Source organism: Ranitomeya variabilis, chromosome 2, assembly GCF_051348905.1.
Source record: "Ranitomeya variabilis isolate aRanVar5 chromosome 2, aRanVar5.hap1, whole genome shotgun sequence".
Taxonomy (NCBI): domain Eukaryota; kingdom Metazoa; phylum Chordata; class Amphibia; order Anura; family Dendrobatidae; genus Ranitomeya; species Ranitomeya variabilis.
In genome coordinates this window covers 885916810-885934845 of record NC_135233.1, presented here as the reverse complement: position 1 = coordinate 885934845, position 18036 = coordinate 885916810, and the positions used below count along the sequence as shown (strand labels likewise).

At 49.7% G+C, this 18036-nt stretch overlaps 1 protein-coding gene across 2 annotated transcripts in view; it reads right to left on the bottom strand.

Annotated features, from left to right (window-relative positions):
- Positions 1–18036, bottom strand: part of LOC143808113 (T-kininogen 1-like) — a 252889-nt gene that overhangs the window by 184244 nt on the left and 50609 nt on the right. The gene's annotated exons all lie outside the window — the stretch shown is intronic.

Below are 18036 nucleotides of genomic sequence, written 5' to 3'. Positions count from 1 at the left end.
ATCGTGACGTTTTTGAAGAACCTACGCTTGGTTCATTACCTCCGCACCGGGAGTGCGATTGTGCCATAGATTTGATTCCGGGTAGTAAATACCCTAAGGGTCGTTTATTTAATCTGTCTGTGCCTGAACATGCTGCTATGCGAGAATATATAAAGGAGTCCTTGGAAAAGGGACATATTCGTCCTTCGTCATCTCCCTTAGGAGCCGGTTTTTTCTTTGTGGCTAAGAAAGATGGCTCTTTGAGGCCGTGCATTGATTATCGGCTTTTGAATAAAATCACGGTTAAATATCAATATCCGTTGCCACTGCTGACTGATTTGTTTGCTCGCATAAAGGGGGCCAAGTGGTTCTCTAAGATAGATCTTCGTGGGGCGTATAATTTGGTGCGAATTAAGCAGGGGGATGAGTGGAAAACCGCATTTAATACGCCCGAGGGCCACTTTGAGTATTTGGTGATGCCTTTTGGTCTTTCGAATGCCCCTTCAGTCTTTCAGTCCTTTATGCATGACATTTTCTGTGATTATTTGGATAAATTTATGATTGTGTATCTGGATGATATTTTGATTTTTTCGGATGACTGGGACTCTCATGTCCAGCAGGTCAGGAGGGTTTTTCAGGTTTTGCGGTCTAATTCCTTGTGTGTGAAGGGTTCTAAGTGCGTTTTTGGGGTTCAAAAGATTTCCTTTTTGGGATATATTTTTTCCCCCCTCTTCCATCGAGATGGATCCTGTCAAGGTTCAGGCTATTTGTGATTGGACGCAACCCTCTTCTCTTAAGAGTCTTCAGAAATTTTTGGGCTTTGCTAACTTTTATCGTCGATTTATTGCTGGTTTTTCTGATGTTGTTAAACCATTGACTGATTTGACTAAGAAGGGTGCTGATGTTGCTGATTGGTCCCCTGCTGCTGTGGAGGCCTTTCGGGAGCTTAAGCGCCGCTTTTCTTCCGCCCCTGTGTTGCGTCAGCCTGATGTTGCTCTTCCTTTTCAGGTTGAGGTCGACGCTTCTGAAATCGGAGCTGGGGCGGTTTTGTCGCAGAGAAGTTCCGATTGCTCCGTGATGAGACCTTGTGCTTTTTTCTCGCGTAAATTTTCGCCCGCCGAGCGGAATTATGATGTTGGGAATCGGGAGCTTTTGGCCATGAAGTGGGCTTTTGAGGAGTGGCGTCATTGGCTTGAGGGGGCTAGACATCAGGTGGTGGTATTGACTGACCACAAAAATCTAATTTATCTTGAGTCCGCCAGACGCCTGAATCCTAGACAGGCGCGCTGGTCGTTGTTTTTCTCTCGGTTTAATTTTGTGGTGTCCTACCTGCCGGGTTCTAAGAATGTTAAGGCGGATGCCCTTTCTAGGAGTTTTGAGCCTGACTCCCCTGGTAATTCTGAACCTACAGGTATCCTTAAGGATGGAGTGATATTGTCTGCCGTTTCTCCAGACCTGCGGCGGGCCTTGCAGGAGTTTCAGGCGGATAGACCTGATCGTTGCCCACCTGGTAGACTGTTTGTTCCTGATGATTGGACCAGTAAAGTCATTTCTGAGGTTCATTCTTCTGCGTTGGCAGGTCATCCTGGAATCTTTGGTACCAGGGATTTGGTGGCAAGGTCCTTCTGGTGGCCTTCCCTGTCTCGAGATGTGCGAGGCTTCGTGCAGTCTTGTGACGTTTGTGCTCGGGCCAAGCCTTGTTGTTCTCGGGCTAGTGGATTGTTGTTGCCCTTGCCTATCCCGAAGAGGCCCTGGACGCACATCTCGATGGATTTTATTTCGGATCTTCCTGTTTCTCAGAAGATGTCTGTCATCTGGGTGGTGTGTGATCGTTTCTCTAAGATGGTCCATTTGGTTCCCCTGCCTAAGTTGCCTTCTTCTTCCGAGTTGGTTCCTCTGTTTTTTCAAAATGTGGTCCGTTTGCATGGTATTCCGGAGAATATCGTTTCTGACAGAGGTACCCAATTCGTGTCTAGATTTTGGCGAGCATTCTGTGCTAGGATGGGCATAGATTTGTCTTTCTCGTCTGCTTTCCATCCTCAGACTAATGGCCAGACCGAGCGGACGAATCAGACCTTGGAGACATAATAATAATAATAATAATTTTATTTATATAGCGCCAACATATTCCGCAGCGCTTTACAACTTATAGAGGGGACTTATACAGACAACAGACATTACAGCATAACAGAAATCACAGTTCAAAACAGATACCAGGAGGAATGAGGGCCCTGCTCGCAAGCTTACAATCTATGAGGAAAAGGGGAGACACAAGAGGTGGATGGTAACAATTGCTTTAGTTATTTGGACCAGCCATAGTGTAAGGCTCGGGTGTTCATGTAAAGCTGCATGAACCAGTTAACTGCCTAAGTATGTAACAGTACAGACACAGAGGGCTATTAACTGCATAAAGTGTATGAGAACATGATGGAGGAACGTGATTATGTTGTTGTTTTTTATTAATAGGCCACACAGGGATAATTAGGTTAATGCGTTGAGGCGGTAGGCCAATCTGAACAAATGAGTTTTTAGTGCACGCTTAAAACTCTGGGGATTGGGGATTAATTGTATTAACCTAGGTAGTGCATTCCAAAGAATCGGCGCCGCACGTGTAAAGTCTTGGAGACGGGAGTGGGAGGTTCTGATTATTGAGGATGCTAACCTGAGGTCATTAGCAGAGCGGAGGGCACGGGTAGGTTGGTAGACTGAGACCAGAGAGGAGATGTAGGGTGGTGCTGAGCCATGGAGTGCTTTGTGGATGAGGGTAGTAGTTTTGTACTGGATTCTGGATTGGATGGGTAGCCAGTGTAATGACTGGCACAAGGTAGAGGCATCGGTGTAACGGTTGGCGAGGAATATGATCCTGGCAGCAGCATTCAGGACAGATTGGAGCGGGGAGAGTCTGGTAAAAGGTAGGCCAATTAGTAGAGAGTTACAATAGTCCAGACGAGAATGAATAAGTGAGACAGTAAGAGTTTTTGCAGAGTCGAAAGTAAGAAAAGGGCGAATTCTGGAAATGTTTTTGAGATGCAGATAAGAAGAGCGAGCCAGTGATCGGATGTGGGGGGTGAATGAAAGCTCGGAATCAAGGATGACTCCAAGGCAGCGGGCATGTTGCTTGGGAGTAATGGTGGAACCGCACACGGAGATGGCAATGTCGGGCAAAGGTAGGTTTGTAGAGGGAGAGAACACGAGGAGTTCAGTTTTTGACAGGTTCAGTTTCAGATAGAGGGAGGACATGATGTTAGAGACAGCGGTAAGACAATCACTGGTGTTTTCTAAAAAGGTCGGCGTGATAACAGGAGAAGAGGTATATAATTGGGTGTCGTCAGCATAGAGATGGTACTGGAAACCAAATCTACTGATTGTTTGTCCAATAGGGGCAGTATACAAAGAGAAGAGGAGGGGGCCTAGGACTGATCCTTGAGGAACCCCAACAGTAAGGGGAAGGTGAGAGGAGGAGGAACCAGCAAAACAAACAGTGAAGGATCGGCCAGAGAGATAGGAGGAGAACCAAGAGAGAACGGTGTCCTTGAGGCCGATGGAGCGGAGCATAGTGAGGAGGAGCTGATGATCCACAGTGTCGAATGCTGCGGAGAGATCCAAGAGAATTAGCATGGAATAGTGACCATTAGATTTAGACATATTTGAGGTGTTTTGTGTCTGCAGATCAGGATGATTGGGTTGCTTTTTTGCCTTTAGCGGAGTTTGCCCTCAATAATCGGGCCAGTTCTGCCACCTTGGTGTCTCCCTTTTTCTGTAATTCGGGGTTTCATCCTCGATTTTCTTCTGGTCAGGTGGAATCTTCGGATTGTCCTGGAGTGGATGCTGTGGTGGAGAGGTTGCATCAGATTTGGGGGCAGGTAGTGGACAATTTGAAGTTGTCCCAGGAGAAGACTCAGCTTTTTGCCAACCGCCGGCGTCGGGTTGGTCCTCGGCTTTGTGTTGGGGACTTGGTGTGGTTGTCTTCTCGTTTTGTCCCTATGAGGGTTTCTTCTCCCAAGTTTAAGCCTCGGTTCATCGGCCCGTACAAGATATTGGAGATTCTTAACCCTGTGTCCTTCCGTTTGGACCTCCCTGCATCTTTTTCTATTCATAATGTTTTTCATCGGTCATTATTGCGCAGGTATGAGGTACCGGTTGTGCCTTCAGTTGAGCCTCCTGCTCCGGTGTTGGTTGAGGGCGAGTTGGAGTACGTTGTGGAAAGAATCTTGGACTCCCGTGTTTCCAGACGGAAACTCCAGTATCTGGTCAAATGGAAGGGATACGGTCAGGAGGATAATTCTTGGGTGACTGCCTCTGATGTTCATGCCTCCGATTTGGTCCGTGCCTTTCATAGGGCTCATCCTGATCGCCCTGGTGGTTCTGGTGAGGGTTCGGTGCCCCCTCCTTGAGGGGGGGGTACTGTTGTGAAATTGGATTTTGGGCTCCCCCGGTGGCCACTGGTGGAATTGAACTGGTGTGCATCATCCTCTCTGTTCACCTGTTTCCATCAGGATGTGGGAGTCGCTATTTAGCCTTGCTCCTCTGTCACTTCCATGCCGGTCAACATTGTAATCAGAAGCCTTTCTGTGCATGTTCCTGCTGCTAGACAACTCCCAGCTAAGTTGGACTTAGTCCTTGTTTGTTTTTGCATTTTGTTCCAGTTCACAGCTGTAGTTTCGTTTCTGTGTCTGGAAAGCTCTTGTGATCTGAAATTGCCACTCTGATGTTATGAGTTAATACTAGAGTCTTAAAGTAATTTCAGGATGGTATTTTGATAGGGTTTTCAGCTGACCATGAAAGTGCCCTTTCTGTCTTCCTGCTATCTAGTAAGCGGACCTCAATTTTGCTAAACCTATTTTCATACTACGTTTGTCATTTCATCTAAAATCACCGCCAATATTTGTGGGGGCCTCTGTCTGCCTTTCGGGGAAATTTCTCTAGAGGTGAGCCAGGACTATATTTTCCTCTGCCAGGATTAGTTAGTCCTCCGGCCGGCGCTGGGCGTCTAGGGATAAAACGCAGGCTACGCTACCCGGCTACTGTTAGTTGTGCGGCAGGTTTAGTTCATGGTCAGTTTAGTTTCCATCCTTCCAAGAGCTAGTTCGTATGTTTGCTGGGCTATGTTCTCTTGCCATTGAGAACCATAACAGAGCCACCTTGTGCAGCAGTAATGATGCAAAGGGAAAAAGTGCCTCTTTTCGTGGTGCTCCTTGCAGATGCTGAACCTAACACTTATGAAATGTGTCCCCTCACAGCGTTCAACCGTCCGGTAGGTGGAACTTTCCTTTGTCATGTGACGCAGCACAGCCGTCATTTTTACCCCCTTGGCGCCGTGCGCCGCCTCCTTCGGTGTCAGCTGATCCCTAATAGCATGCCACGGCCGTGACACCGCACAGTCTGAAGAAGCCGTAGGGAGGGGAGTGAGAGGTGAGGATATGCACTGCGCATGGCCACGGATCCCAGGCCCGCGGTGGGATTACATTACACGACACCGCGAGGCTGAATCTCGGACAGCGCACCCACACAGGCGCAGCCAGCCTGACAGCAAATGATGTCAGAAGACGGGCAGCGCGAAATGTGTGCATGGCCAAGGGGTAACCTAACAGCGCAGGCTCCGGGACAGATTCAAACAACGCTGAGGAGGCGGCGCACGGCGCCAAGGGGGTAAAAATGACGGCTGTGCTGCGTCACATGACAAAGGAAAGTTCCACCTACCGGACGGTTGAACGCTGTGAGGGGACACATTTCATAAGTGTTAGGTTCAGCATCTGCAAGGACCATAATTAAAAGAGCTAAGTTTACCTTTTCCAGCATTAGTGGTGTACACGATGGCTCTTCCAGCTACAAACGCCTGGGGGGGGGGGTTAAAGGTTTCCTTTCAACTTGCTCCAGTGCAGGCTTCGGCCTACACTCCGCTCCCCCTGCTCCTCCTGCTGACTCTGGGCTCTAACACCGCCAGTTGGGGCCCAGATGTGCTAGCTGCACAGAGAAAAACACCAGCCAATGTGTCAGTGGGGTTCAGCACCGCCAGCTGTTCCCCTGCTGTGCAGCCGGCAACGTGTCCTGCAACTGCCACGCAGGCACAACAGACCCAAAAGCTGCCGCCAGTGCAGGCTTCGGCCTACACTCCATCTCCTCCTCCTGCTGACCCCGGGCTCCAACACCGCCAGTTGGGGCCCGGTACTGCTAGCTGCACAGAGAAAAACACCAGCCAATGTGTCAGTGGGGTTCAGCACCGCCAGCTGTTCCCCTGCTGTGCAGCCGGCATCGTGTCCTGCAAAAGCCACGCAGACACAAGAACTGAAATTGAAGGGAACCTGTCCCCCCTCCCCCAGGCGTTTGTACGTTTTAAAGGCCACCTTGTACAGCGGTAATGCTGCATGTGTGCAAGGTGGCTCATAAACGTATTCTCCTCACACATGTGGAACTGAAAACACGTCTAAAATGTGTCCTCTGTGTGACCATTTAACCGTCCCGGTGGTGTGACTTTCCTTTGTAATGACACGCTGCAACCCCCTTGGTAGCGCTGCCCGTCTTCTGGCATCATTGTTTGGCTGCCTGCGCCTCTGCGGCCGCCCTGACCCACACAACGCCCCTCGTTGTCTTATTTATTGGGACTGCGAGGGTGTGATTGACGGGCATGATCAGTGCATCAGTTCGCCTGTCCCTCATCTCCTTCCGCCTTCTGCGGACTGTGCGGCTTCATGGCCGTGGCATGCGATAAGGGATCAGATGACGCCGCACAGTCTGAAGCGGGTGTAAGGACCCGAGTGTGAGAGGCGAACATATGTGCTGCGCCAGGCCCTGAATCCCAGCCCCGCAGTGTTTTAACAATGTTAAGACACTGCGGGGCTGGGATTCATGGTCATCGCGAACCGCACCGGCCGACATTAAATGATGCCAGAACATGGGCAGCGCTAACAGCGCTAGGCCAGGGGATCACACGACAGCGCAGACTCCTGTACAGCAAATAACAACGCTCAGGAGGCTGCACCCAGCACCAAGGTGGGATTCTTGACATCTGTGCTGCGTCTCATTACAAAGGGAACTCGCGCCTCCAACACAGTTTGACTGTTTAAAGGGCTAAATGTTATACGTGTTTCATTCAGCGTGTGCAAGGAGCGAAATTAAAAGAGCAACCTTTGACTTGTGCAGCACTACTGCTGCATAAGCTGTGGCTCTTCTACTTTGTAACCCCTGAGGGGGGGTTAAAGGTTACCTTTGAAATTGGTTCAATTAGGCTTCGGCCTACACTCTGCTCCCCCTGCAGAGCCCTGGGCTCCAACACCGCCAGTTGGGGCCCGGTACTGCTAGCTGCACAGAGAAAAACACCAGCCAATGTGTCAGTGGGGTTCAGCACCGCCAGCTGTTCCCCTGCTGTGCAGCCGGCAACGTGTCCTGCAACTGCCACGCAGGCACAACAGACCCAAAAGCTGCCGCCAGTGCAGGCTTCGGCCTACACTCTGCTCCATCTCCTCCTCCTGCTGACCCCGGGCTCCAACACCGCCAGTTGGGGCCCGGTACTGCTAGCTGCACAGAGAAAAACACCAGCCAATGTGTCAGTGGGGTTCAGCACCGCCAGCTGTTCCCCTGCTGTGCAGCCGGCATCGTGTCCTGCAAAAGCCACGCAGACACAAGAACTGAAATTGAAGGGAACCTGTCCCCCCTCCCCCAGGCGTTTGTACGTTTTAAAGGCCACCTTGTACAGCGGTAATGCTGCATGTGTGCAAGGTGGCTCATAAACGTATTCTCCTCGCACATGTGGAACTGAAAACACGTCTAAAATGTGTCCTCTGTGTGACCATTTAACCGTCCCGGTGGTGTGACTTTCCTTTGTAATGACACGCTGCAACCCCCTTGGTAGCGCTGCCCGTCTTCTGGCATCATTGTTTGGCTGCCTGCGCCTCTGCGGCCGCCCTGACCCACACAACGCCCCTCGTTGTCTTATTTATTGGGACTGCGAGGGTGTGATTGACGGGCATGATCAGTGCATCAGTTCGCCTGTCCCTCATCTCCTTCCGCCTTCTGCGGACTGTGCGGCTTCATGGCCGTGGCATGCGATAAGGGATCAGATGACGCCGCACAGTCTGAAGCGGGTGTAAGGACCCGAGTGTGAGAGGCGAACATATGTGCTGCGCCAGGCCCTGAATCCCAGCCCCGCAGTGTTTTAACAATGTTAAGACACTGCGGGGCTGGGATTCATGGTCATCGCGAACCGCACCGGCCGACATTAAATGATGCCAGAACATGGGCAGCGCTAACAGCGCTAGGCCAGGGGATCACACGACAGCGCAGACTCCTGTACAGCAAATAACAACGCTCAGGAGGCTGCACCCAGCACCAAGGTGGGATTCTTGACATCTGTGCTGCGTCTCATTACAAAGGGAACTCGCGCCTCCAACACAGTTTGACTGTTTAAAGGGCTAAATGGTATACGTGTTTCATTCAGCGTGTGCAAGGAGCGAAATTAAAAGAGCAACCTTTGACTTGTGCAGCACTACTGCTGCATAAGCTGTGGCTCTTCTACTCTATAACCCCTGAGGGGGGGTTAAAGGTTACCTTTGAAATTGGTTCAATTAGGCTTCGGCCTACACTCTGCTCCCCCTGCAGAGCCCTGGGCTCCAACACCGCCAGTTGGGGCCCGGTACTGCTAGCTGCACAGAGAAAAACACCAGCCAATGTGTCAGTGGGGTTCAGCACCGCCAGCTGTTCCCCTGCTGTGCAGCCGGCAACGTGTCCTGCAACTGCCACGCAGGCACAACAGACCCAAAAGCTGCCGCCAGTGCAGGCTTCGGCCTACACTCTGCTCCATCTCCTCCTCCTGCTGACCCCGGGCTCCAACACCGCCAGTTGGGGCCCGGTACTGCTAGCTGCACAGAGAAAAACACCAGCCAATGTGTCAGTGGGGTTCAGCACCGCCAGCTGTTCCCCTGCTGTGCAGCCGGCATCGTGTCCTGCAAAAGCCACGCAGACACAAGAACTGAAATTGAAGGGAACCTGTCCCCCCTCCCCCAGGCGTTTGTACGTTTTAAAGGCCACCTTGTACAGCGGTAATGCTGCATGTGTGCAAGGTGGCTCATAAACGTATTCTCCTCGCACATGTGGAACTGAAAACACGTCTAAAATGTGTCCTCTGTGTGACCATTTAACCGTCCCGGTGGTGTGACTTTCCTTTGTAATGACACGCTGCAACCCCCTTGGTAGCGCTGCCTGTCTTCTGGCATCATTGTTTGGCTGCCTGCGCCTCTGCGGCCGCCCTGACCCACACAACGCCCCTCGTTGTCTTATTTATTGGGACTGCGAGGGTGTGATTGACGGGCATGATCAGTGCATCAGTTCGCCTGTCCCTCATCTCCTTCCGCCTTCTGCGGACTGTGCGGCTTCATGGCCGTGGCATGCGATAAGGGATCAGATGACGCCGCACAGTCTGAAGCGGGTGTAAGGACCCGAGTGTGAGAGGCGAACATATGTGCTGCGCCAGGCCCTGAATCCCAGCCCCGCAGTGTTTTAACAATGTTAAGACACTGCGGGGCTGGGATTCATGGTCATCGCGAACCGCACCGGCCGACATTAAATGATGCCAGAACATGGGCAGCGCTAACAGCGCTAGGCCAGGGGATCACACGACAGCGCAGACTCCTGTACAGCAAATAACAACGCTCAGGAGGCTGCACCCAGCACCAAGGTGGGATTCTTGACATCTGTGCTGCGTCTCATTACAAAGGGAACTCGCGCCTCCAACACAGTTTGACTGTTTAAAGGGCTAAATGTTATACGTGTTTCATTCAGCGTGTGCAAGGAGCGAAATTAAAAGAGCAACCTTTGACTTGTGCAGCACTACTGCTGCATAAGCTGTGGCTCTTCTACTTTGTAACCCCTGAGGGGGGGTTAAAGGTTACCTTTGAAATTGGTTCAATTAGGCTTCGGCCTACACTCTGCTCCCCCTGCAGAGCCCTGGGCTCCAACACCGCCAGTTGGGGCCCGGTACTGCTAGCTGCACAGAGAAAAACACCAGCCAATGTGTCAGTGGGGTTCAGCACCGCCAGCTGTTCCCCTGCTGTGCAGCCGGCAACGTGTCCTGCAACTGCCACGCAGGCACAACAGACCCAAAAGCTGCCGCCAGTGCAGGCTTCGGCCTACACTCTGCTCCATCTCCTCCTCCTGCTGACCCCGGGCTCCAACACCGCCAGTTGGGGCCCGGTACTGCTAGCTGCACAGAGAAAAACACCAGCCAATGTGTCAGTGGGGTTCAGCACCGCCAGCTGTTCCCCTGCTGTGCAGCCGGCATCGTGTCCTGCAAAAGCCACGCAGACACAAGAACTGAAATTGAAGGGAACCTGTCCCCCCTCCCCCAGGCGTTTGTACGTTTTAAAGGCCACCTTGTACAGCGGTAATGCTGCATGTGTGCAAGGTGGCTCATAAACGTATTCTCCTCGCACATGTGGAACTGAAAACACGTCTAAAATGTGTCCTCTGTGTGACCATTTAACCGTCCCGGTGGTGTGACTTTCCTTTGTAATGACACGCTGCAACCCCCTTGGTAGCGCTGCCTGTCTTCTGGCATCATTGTTTGGCTGCTTGCGCCTCTGCGGCCGCCCTGACCCACACAACGCCCCTCGTTGTCTTATTTATTGGGACTGCGAGGGTGTGATTGACGGGCATGATCAGTGCATCAGTTCGCCTGTCCCTCATCTCCTTCCGCCTTCTGCGGACTGTGCGGCTTCATGGCCGTGGCATGCGATAAGGGATCAGATGACGCCGCACAGTCTGAAGCGGGTGTAAGGACCCGAGTGTGAGAGGCGAACATATGTGCTGCGCCAGGCCCTGAATCCCAGCCCCGCAGTGTTTTAACAATGTTAAGACACTGCGGGGCTGGGATTCATGGTCATCGCGAACCGCACCGGCCGACATTAAATGATGCCAGAACATGGGCAGCGCTAACAGCGCTAGGCCAGGGGATCACACGACAGCGCAGACTCCTGTACAGCAAATAACAACGCTCAGGAGGCTGCACCCAGCACCAAGGTGGGATTCTTGACATCTGTGCTGCGTCTCATTACAAAGGGAACTCGCGCCTCCAACACAGTTTGACTGTTTAAAGGGCTAAATGTTATACGTGTTTCATTCAGCGTGTGCAAGGAGCGAAATTAAAAGAGCAACCTTTGACTTGTGCAGCACTACTGCTGCATAAGCTGTGGCTCTTCTACTTTGTAACCCCTGAGGGGGGGTTAAAGGTTACCTTTGAAATTGGTTCAATTAGGTTTCGGCCTACACTCTGCTCCCCCTGCAGAGCCCTGGGCTCCAACACCGCCAGTTGGGGCCCGGTACTGCTAGCTGCACAGAGAAAAACACCAGCCAATGTGTCAGTGGGGTTCAGCACCGCCAGCTGTTCCCCTGCTGTGCAGCCGGCAACGTGTCCTGCAACTGCCACGCAGGCACAACAGACCCAAAAGCTGCCGCCAGTGCAGGCTTCGGCCTACACTCTGCTCCATCTCCTCCTCCTGCTGACCCCGGGCTCCAACACCGCCAGTTGGGGCCCGGTACTGCTAGCTGCACAGAGAAAAACACCAGCCAATGTGTCAGTGGGGTTCAGCACCGCCAGCTGTTCCCCTGCTGTGCAGCCGGCATCGTGTCCTGCAAAAGCCACGCAGACACTTGCTCTTGTACCTTCTGCTCCCCATCCTGGTTCCAGTACCGTCAGCTGGTTCCGGGCAGAGCCTTTGGCTTAGGTGCCTCCCTCTGGGTATCCGAGTTCCACCAACGTCAGGTGGTCCTTGGTAGTGCTTTCAGGCACGGGTACCTCCTGCTTAGTAACCGGGTTCCAGTAACGTCAGCTGGTCCTCGGTAGTTCCATTGGCTCTTGGACCTTCGGCTACCCATCCGGGTTCCAGCACCGTCAGCTGGTTCTCGGCAGTGTCTTTTGCTCTTGTACCTTCTGCTCCCCATCCTGGTTCCAGTACCGTCAGCTGGTTCCGGGCAGAGCCTTTGGCTTAGGTGCCTCCCTCTGGGTATCCGAGTTCCACCAACGTCAGGTGGTCCTTGGTAGTGCTTTCAGGCACGGGTACCTCCTGCTTAGTAACCGGGTTCCAGTAACGTCAGCTGGTCCTCGGTAGTTCCATTGGCTCTTGGACCTTCGGGTAGCCATCCAAGTTCCAGTTCCATCAGCTGGTTCTCGGCATTTTCTCAGCCTTCTTGTACCTTCTGCTACATTTCCAAGTTCAAGAGACTAAACACGATGACCCGGAAGACCACCCCTAAGATGACGACGACACCAGAGACGACAACCACCGTGATGACGACGACCCTGGAGACGATGACCCCGAAGACCACCCCGATGACGACGACCCCGGAGACGACGACCCTGAAGACCACCCCGATGACGACGACCCCGGAGACGACGACCCTGGAGACGACGACGACCTGGAAGACCGAGAAGCAGAAGAACAAGAGGCTGCAGAACAAAGAGCAGAAGAACATTAAGCATAACACTAAATATCAGAGCAAAAAATATTATCTAAATTATAAGCAGAAGAAGACTAAGCAGTGTATGGGGGTGAGTCCGTTCCTCCTCGTGGTGCCCCTGGATAAAGCCTAATGCTGCAGGCCAAACTGAACGCGGACAAATGTAACTGTTTTGTGACAGGCAGAACGGAAGGTGTAATCTTCAAACTTTTATAGATAACAACTACGGGAATGCCTGTCACAAATAAGAATATGATGAAGAAGTAGAATATGATGAAGATAATAGTAAAATAAAAAGAATATGAACAATGTAACCAAAAAAATAATAGGTAGAAGATGAAGAAGAAGATGAATAAGGTGAAGAAGTTGATGTCAAAGAAGCTGATGATGAGGATAATGAAGAAGAAAGTGTGGGAGAAGTAAAAAAGAAGGTGAAGGGCGTGGAAGTAGTGAAACATCAATATCTGACAAAATAAAAAAAAATTAACATAGTCTAAATCTTTCTACCGCCGAACGTCATAAAAAAACCCAAAAACCTGCTATTCTATTACATTGGGCTAAACCTCTGTGCCTTTAATGTCTCCGCCACGTCCCCCAATACATCCTACATTATTCTTAGTTGTTTTCCTTCATGTAGAATGAACCTACAAGTTTATAAAGGGTTTATTTTAATTCCGATATTTTCGTCCCATTGACTTGCATTGGGATCGGGTATCGGTATCGGATTGGATCCGATATTTTGACGGTATCGGCCGATACTTTCCGATACCGATACTTTCCGATATCGGAAAGTATCGCTCAACACTAATGGTAACTAAATGTATATTTGAAGTGTAATATTCACACTTATGACCCTCATGATTTATATTTATTATGGTGGTAGTTAGCAAGTTGTTCTGCACTCTTAATGCACTCTTAATATGTGCTGGTTTTAATTATTCATGCTATTTTAAAGAAAGAAATAACATGTTATAAGTAATTGCTGTGTGATTATATGGTGTTATCCAGGCACTGTATGATGGTATTATCCCGTTATGACATGGTAGTGTTATCCAGTCACGGCGTGGTAGTGTTATACATTTACATTATGTTGGCCTAAATCCTCCATAGTATATATATATCTAGTCACAGTATGGTAGGGTTATTCAGCCATGGAGTGGTGGCGTTATCCAGTCATGGTATGGTGGTTTTATCCAGTTATGGTTTGGTGGTGTAATCCAGATTTGGGAGGGTGATGTTATTTAGTCATTGTATTGTGTTGTTACTAGTAGTCGCTGAATAATGGTGTTAAACAGTTATGGCATGATAGTGTTATCTAGTCACTGAATAATAGTGTTATGCAGTTATGGTATGGTGGTCTTATTCAGTCATGGTGTGGTGGTGTTATCTATTCGTGTTATAGTGGTGTTATCCAGTCTCAGCATGGTGGTGTAATGAATTTTTAGTATGTAGGCCTAATCCAGTCATAGTATGGTGGTTTTATCCATTCACAGTATGATGATGTTTTCCAGTCATGGTGTGGTGATGTTATCCACTTATGGTATTTTGGTGTTATCCATTCACAATATGGTGGTGTTATCCAGTCGCGGTAAGGTGATGTTATCCTTTCACAGTATGGTGGTATTATCCATTTATGGTGTGGTGCTATTGTAAGAGGAAGCAGTGATACCCCTTAAGAGCCCTTGTGGGATGTGATCATAGTGAGTAAAGACTGCCATCTGCTGTCCGGCGCAATCAGGTGGCAACAATTTGTACCAGAAGAATTACAGGGAGAGCAGTTTTGTGTGCTGGACCTGGTCATGTGACTCGCAGGATAGATGTGAGATTGCTAGAGGATCTCCAAAGGTGAACCCGCTGGACCACGACAGCGAGCCTTCCCAGAGCGAGTAGACCCAGAGACCCACCCCCTATACAGGGAGCGTTTGGGGCAAGCCCAAGGGAGACTACTGCAGCGGCAGCTGGTACCTAACGAATAAGACAGGAAAGGGGTGACTAGGCTGGAATACAGGAAAACGGACAGAGCAGGGATGAAGGTAAACGACGGCAGGAACAAAAGGAGAATGGGACACCAGGACGGGAAAGGAATGCAGACGGTCGGCTGGGGAGACAAAGGCTAGGCAGCGAGGATGTCCCGGAGACACAGGGGGAGAGGAGCTGTAAGGAAAACAAAGGAGAGAGGTCAGGTATGGGAAACCAGACAAGGAGGCACACTAAGGGTAGTAAGCCACAGGAGCAGACTGGAGGACGGGATGTCCGAAGGACATGGGGCCAGAAACACAAGTAGTACACAAATGATCAACAGGCACCGCTGGGAGGAAGAGGCAGGCAGATAAGGAAGGCGGTGACATACCTTCCGGTTCAGAGTCCTCCAGGAGCACAGAGCGGAGAAGCAAGAGCGGCCAGGATCAGTGAGGAACAAAAGCATGCAAGCCGCAGAACCCTGTGCGCGCACGCCCCGAGAAGAAGGAAGAGCGGCCGTGCGAGAGAGGAAACCCGGGGACGAGCAGGAGCGCGACGAGACACCGCAGAGCTGTGAGTATCATAGGTTACCAGCGGCGAGGTGAGTGGGAGCGTGACAATAGATTTCTGGGATATAAAAGCCCTGTGTGCCAAACCGCAGGCAGATTTGGCACCAAGACAAAGAGAGAGGAGCAGACATGGACCAGGGATAGCGCAGAGGCCAGCAAAAAAGGCCTCAGAAGAAAGTCTGCACCACCAGGGCGCTGGTCACCAACTGACAAGGTTGAGACTACATTCAAGAAGAGTTCTGGCCATGCCAGTTAAGACCTGGACCTGCACCCTACGCTGATCAAGACCCAGAGACCAGACATCGCTTGTCAAGAGCTGAGCCCCAGTGCTCTCCGCTCCAGGCTCAGCAGATACTCGCTGACAGTCAAGCAGTGAAGATCCGCGAGGAGACAGCGACTACAGAGGCACACCTGAGCTTGCAGAGGAACAATGCAAGTGAGCAGGGCCGCCACATCCAGTTTTGATATACGGTATCAGTGCTGGTCAAGGTCAGGACAACAGATTGGAAAGGGGCTAGTTGGTGTGTGGTAGGCTCAGTGCACTTTAATAGACTTTGCCAGAAAGACTTGCGACCTAACATGAAAACCCAGAGTCCCCTGCTATGGCCAACGTTAAAGACAGAAGAATCTATGTGGTAACTCCCGTGAATGGAAGTACTACCTTCATGAAGAGGACATTAGTTTTATATAGTGAAGAACTTTTGTTGCTAATTCATTCGTATCAGTATTTGGTTTATTGTTTGATTTGCCTTGTCATTACCATCAACTGTTTAGAATTACAGTAATTTACCATAGTATTTAAGCAGAATTATATTGTTTATTGACTGTTCTTGCCTTGCGTTATCTGTGTGTTGCATCTGGTCACCTGCATTACCCTATTATCCAGTCACAGTATGGAGTATGGTGGTGTAATTCAGTCACATTATGGTGGTGTTTTCCAGTCACAGTATGGTGGTGTTATCCATTTATGGTATAGTGGTGTTATTCAGTCACAGTATGGGAGGTACTATCCAGTCACAATATGGTGGTGTTTTCCAGTCACATGATGGTGGTGTTTACCATTACCAGTCACTGTATGGTGGTATTATCCAGTCACTGTGCAATGATGTTGTCTAGTCCCATTATGGTGATGTTTTTCAGTCCCTGTATGGTAGTGTTACACTGGGTTCACACTGCGTTGAACCCGTCCGTTAAACGGCATAAACGCAGTGTAACGTAGTCCTTAACGGCCGCCATTAATTCCTATGTTGGACGCATCACTAGTGCTAGGGATGTGCCGTCATTGAGTGATGGACCCTGAGACGCGGGCTGCAGCATTTCCGGGTCCGTCACTGCTAGCGCAGATAGAGCTAGCAGATGCTCTATCTGCGCTAGCGATGGTGCCAAGTCGGCACTTGCGTTACAGCAGCCCGTTTAACGTATGTGTTGAACGGGCTGCTGTAACGCAGTGTGAACCCAGCCTTACCCAGTCACTCTGCAATGATGTCATCTAGTCACATTATGGTGATGTTTTTCAGTTCCTGTATGGTGGTGATATCCAGTCACTGTGTAATGATGTTATCCAGTCACTGTATGGTGGTATTATCCAGTCACTTTATAATGATGTTACCCAGCCACTGTATGTGGTTGTTATCCAGTTATGGTGCGGTGGTATTATTCAATCACAATGTGGTGGTGGTATGCAATCTGGGTAGGAATCTGGGAATTTTTCCCAGGCTCGAATTCATATGAGGACATCCAGCAGAGGGCGCATCACCGCGACTCAAGGTAACTACAGGACATTCCCCTGCTTTCCATTCATTCCCTGGGGTTTTACATCCACGAGCACAGTTGCTTTAGCAGAGCTCCTGGGTGTAAAATGATTTAACCCCTTCAGATGGATTTACATCGTGGGACCTGCCAGAACACCGGAAGGTATGGGATATTGTTGATTTTTTATTTTTCCTTTTTTACAGAACGAGGGTCTTCAGGTGGATTAAGAGAATAATAAAACATTACAACACCCTGTGTCTTTATTTCATTAAAGTACTTTGTAATAATGTGTGTGTGTTTTATTAACCATTTCGTACTATTGGATTAATAATGGATAGGTGTCATAATTGACGCCTCTCCATTATTAATCTGGCTTAATGTCACCTTACAATAGCAAGGTGACATTAACCCTTCATTACCCCATATTCCACCGCTACACGGGAGTGGGAAGAGAGTGGCCAAGTGCCAGAATAGGCGCATCTTCCAGATGTGCCTTTTCTGGGGTGGCTGGGGGCAGATGTTTTTAGCCAGGGGGGCCAATAACCATGGACCCTCTCTAGGCTATTAATATCTGCCCTCAGTCACTGGCTTTACCACTCTGGCGGAGAAAATTGCACAGGAGCCCACGCCAATTTTTTCCGCGATTTAACCCTTTAATGTAATAGCTAGTGCGCCCAAATTTTGCATATACACACTACTAACATTAGTAGTGTGGAATATGCAAAAATAAAGGAATATGAGATGGTTTACTGTATGTAAACCATGTCTCATATCATGTCGGGTTTGGGAAGGAGATAGCAAAAGCCGGCAATTGAATTACCGGCTTTTATAATATCTAGCGCTGTATGAAATATAAATATATACTGTATATATATATATATATATATATATATATATATATATATATGTGTCTCACTGCCACACACATATATATATAGATATATATCCCTATTCTATGTGTAGACATTTATTCTACCTATTCTATTCTATTCTGTCAGTGTGATTTTACTGTACCCCGCACTGAATTGCCGGCTTTTCTAGAGAACACCGGTGCGTATTTCTCGCAAGTCACACGCATGGTCCGTGTATAATCCGTATTTTTCTCGCCCCCATAGACTTTGATTGGCGATTTTTTTGCGCAATACGGTGTAAAACGCAGCATGCTGCGATTTTCTACGGCCGTACAAGACCGTATAATACGGATCAGTAAAATACGGCAGATAGGAGCTGGGCCATAGAGATTCATTGTACTGTATGCAATCCGTATTTTCTGTACCTCTCATACGTCCGTAAAACTTGCTAGTGTGACGCCGGCCTTAGAATTCCCAAT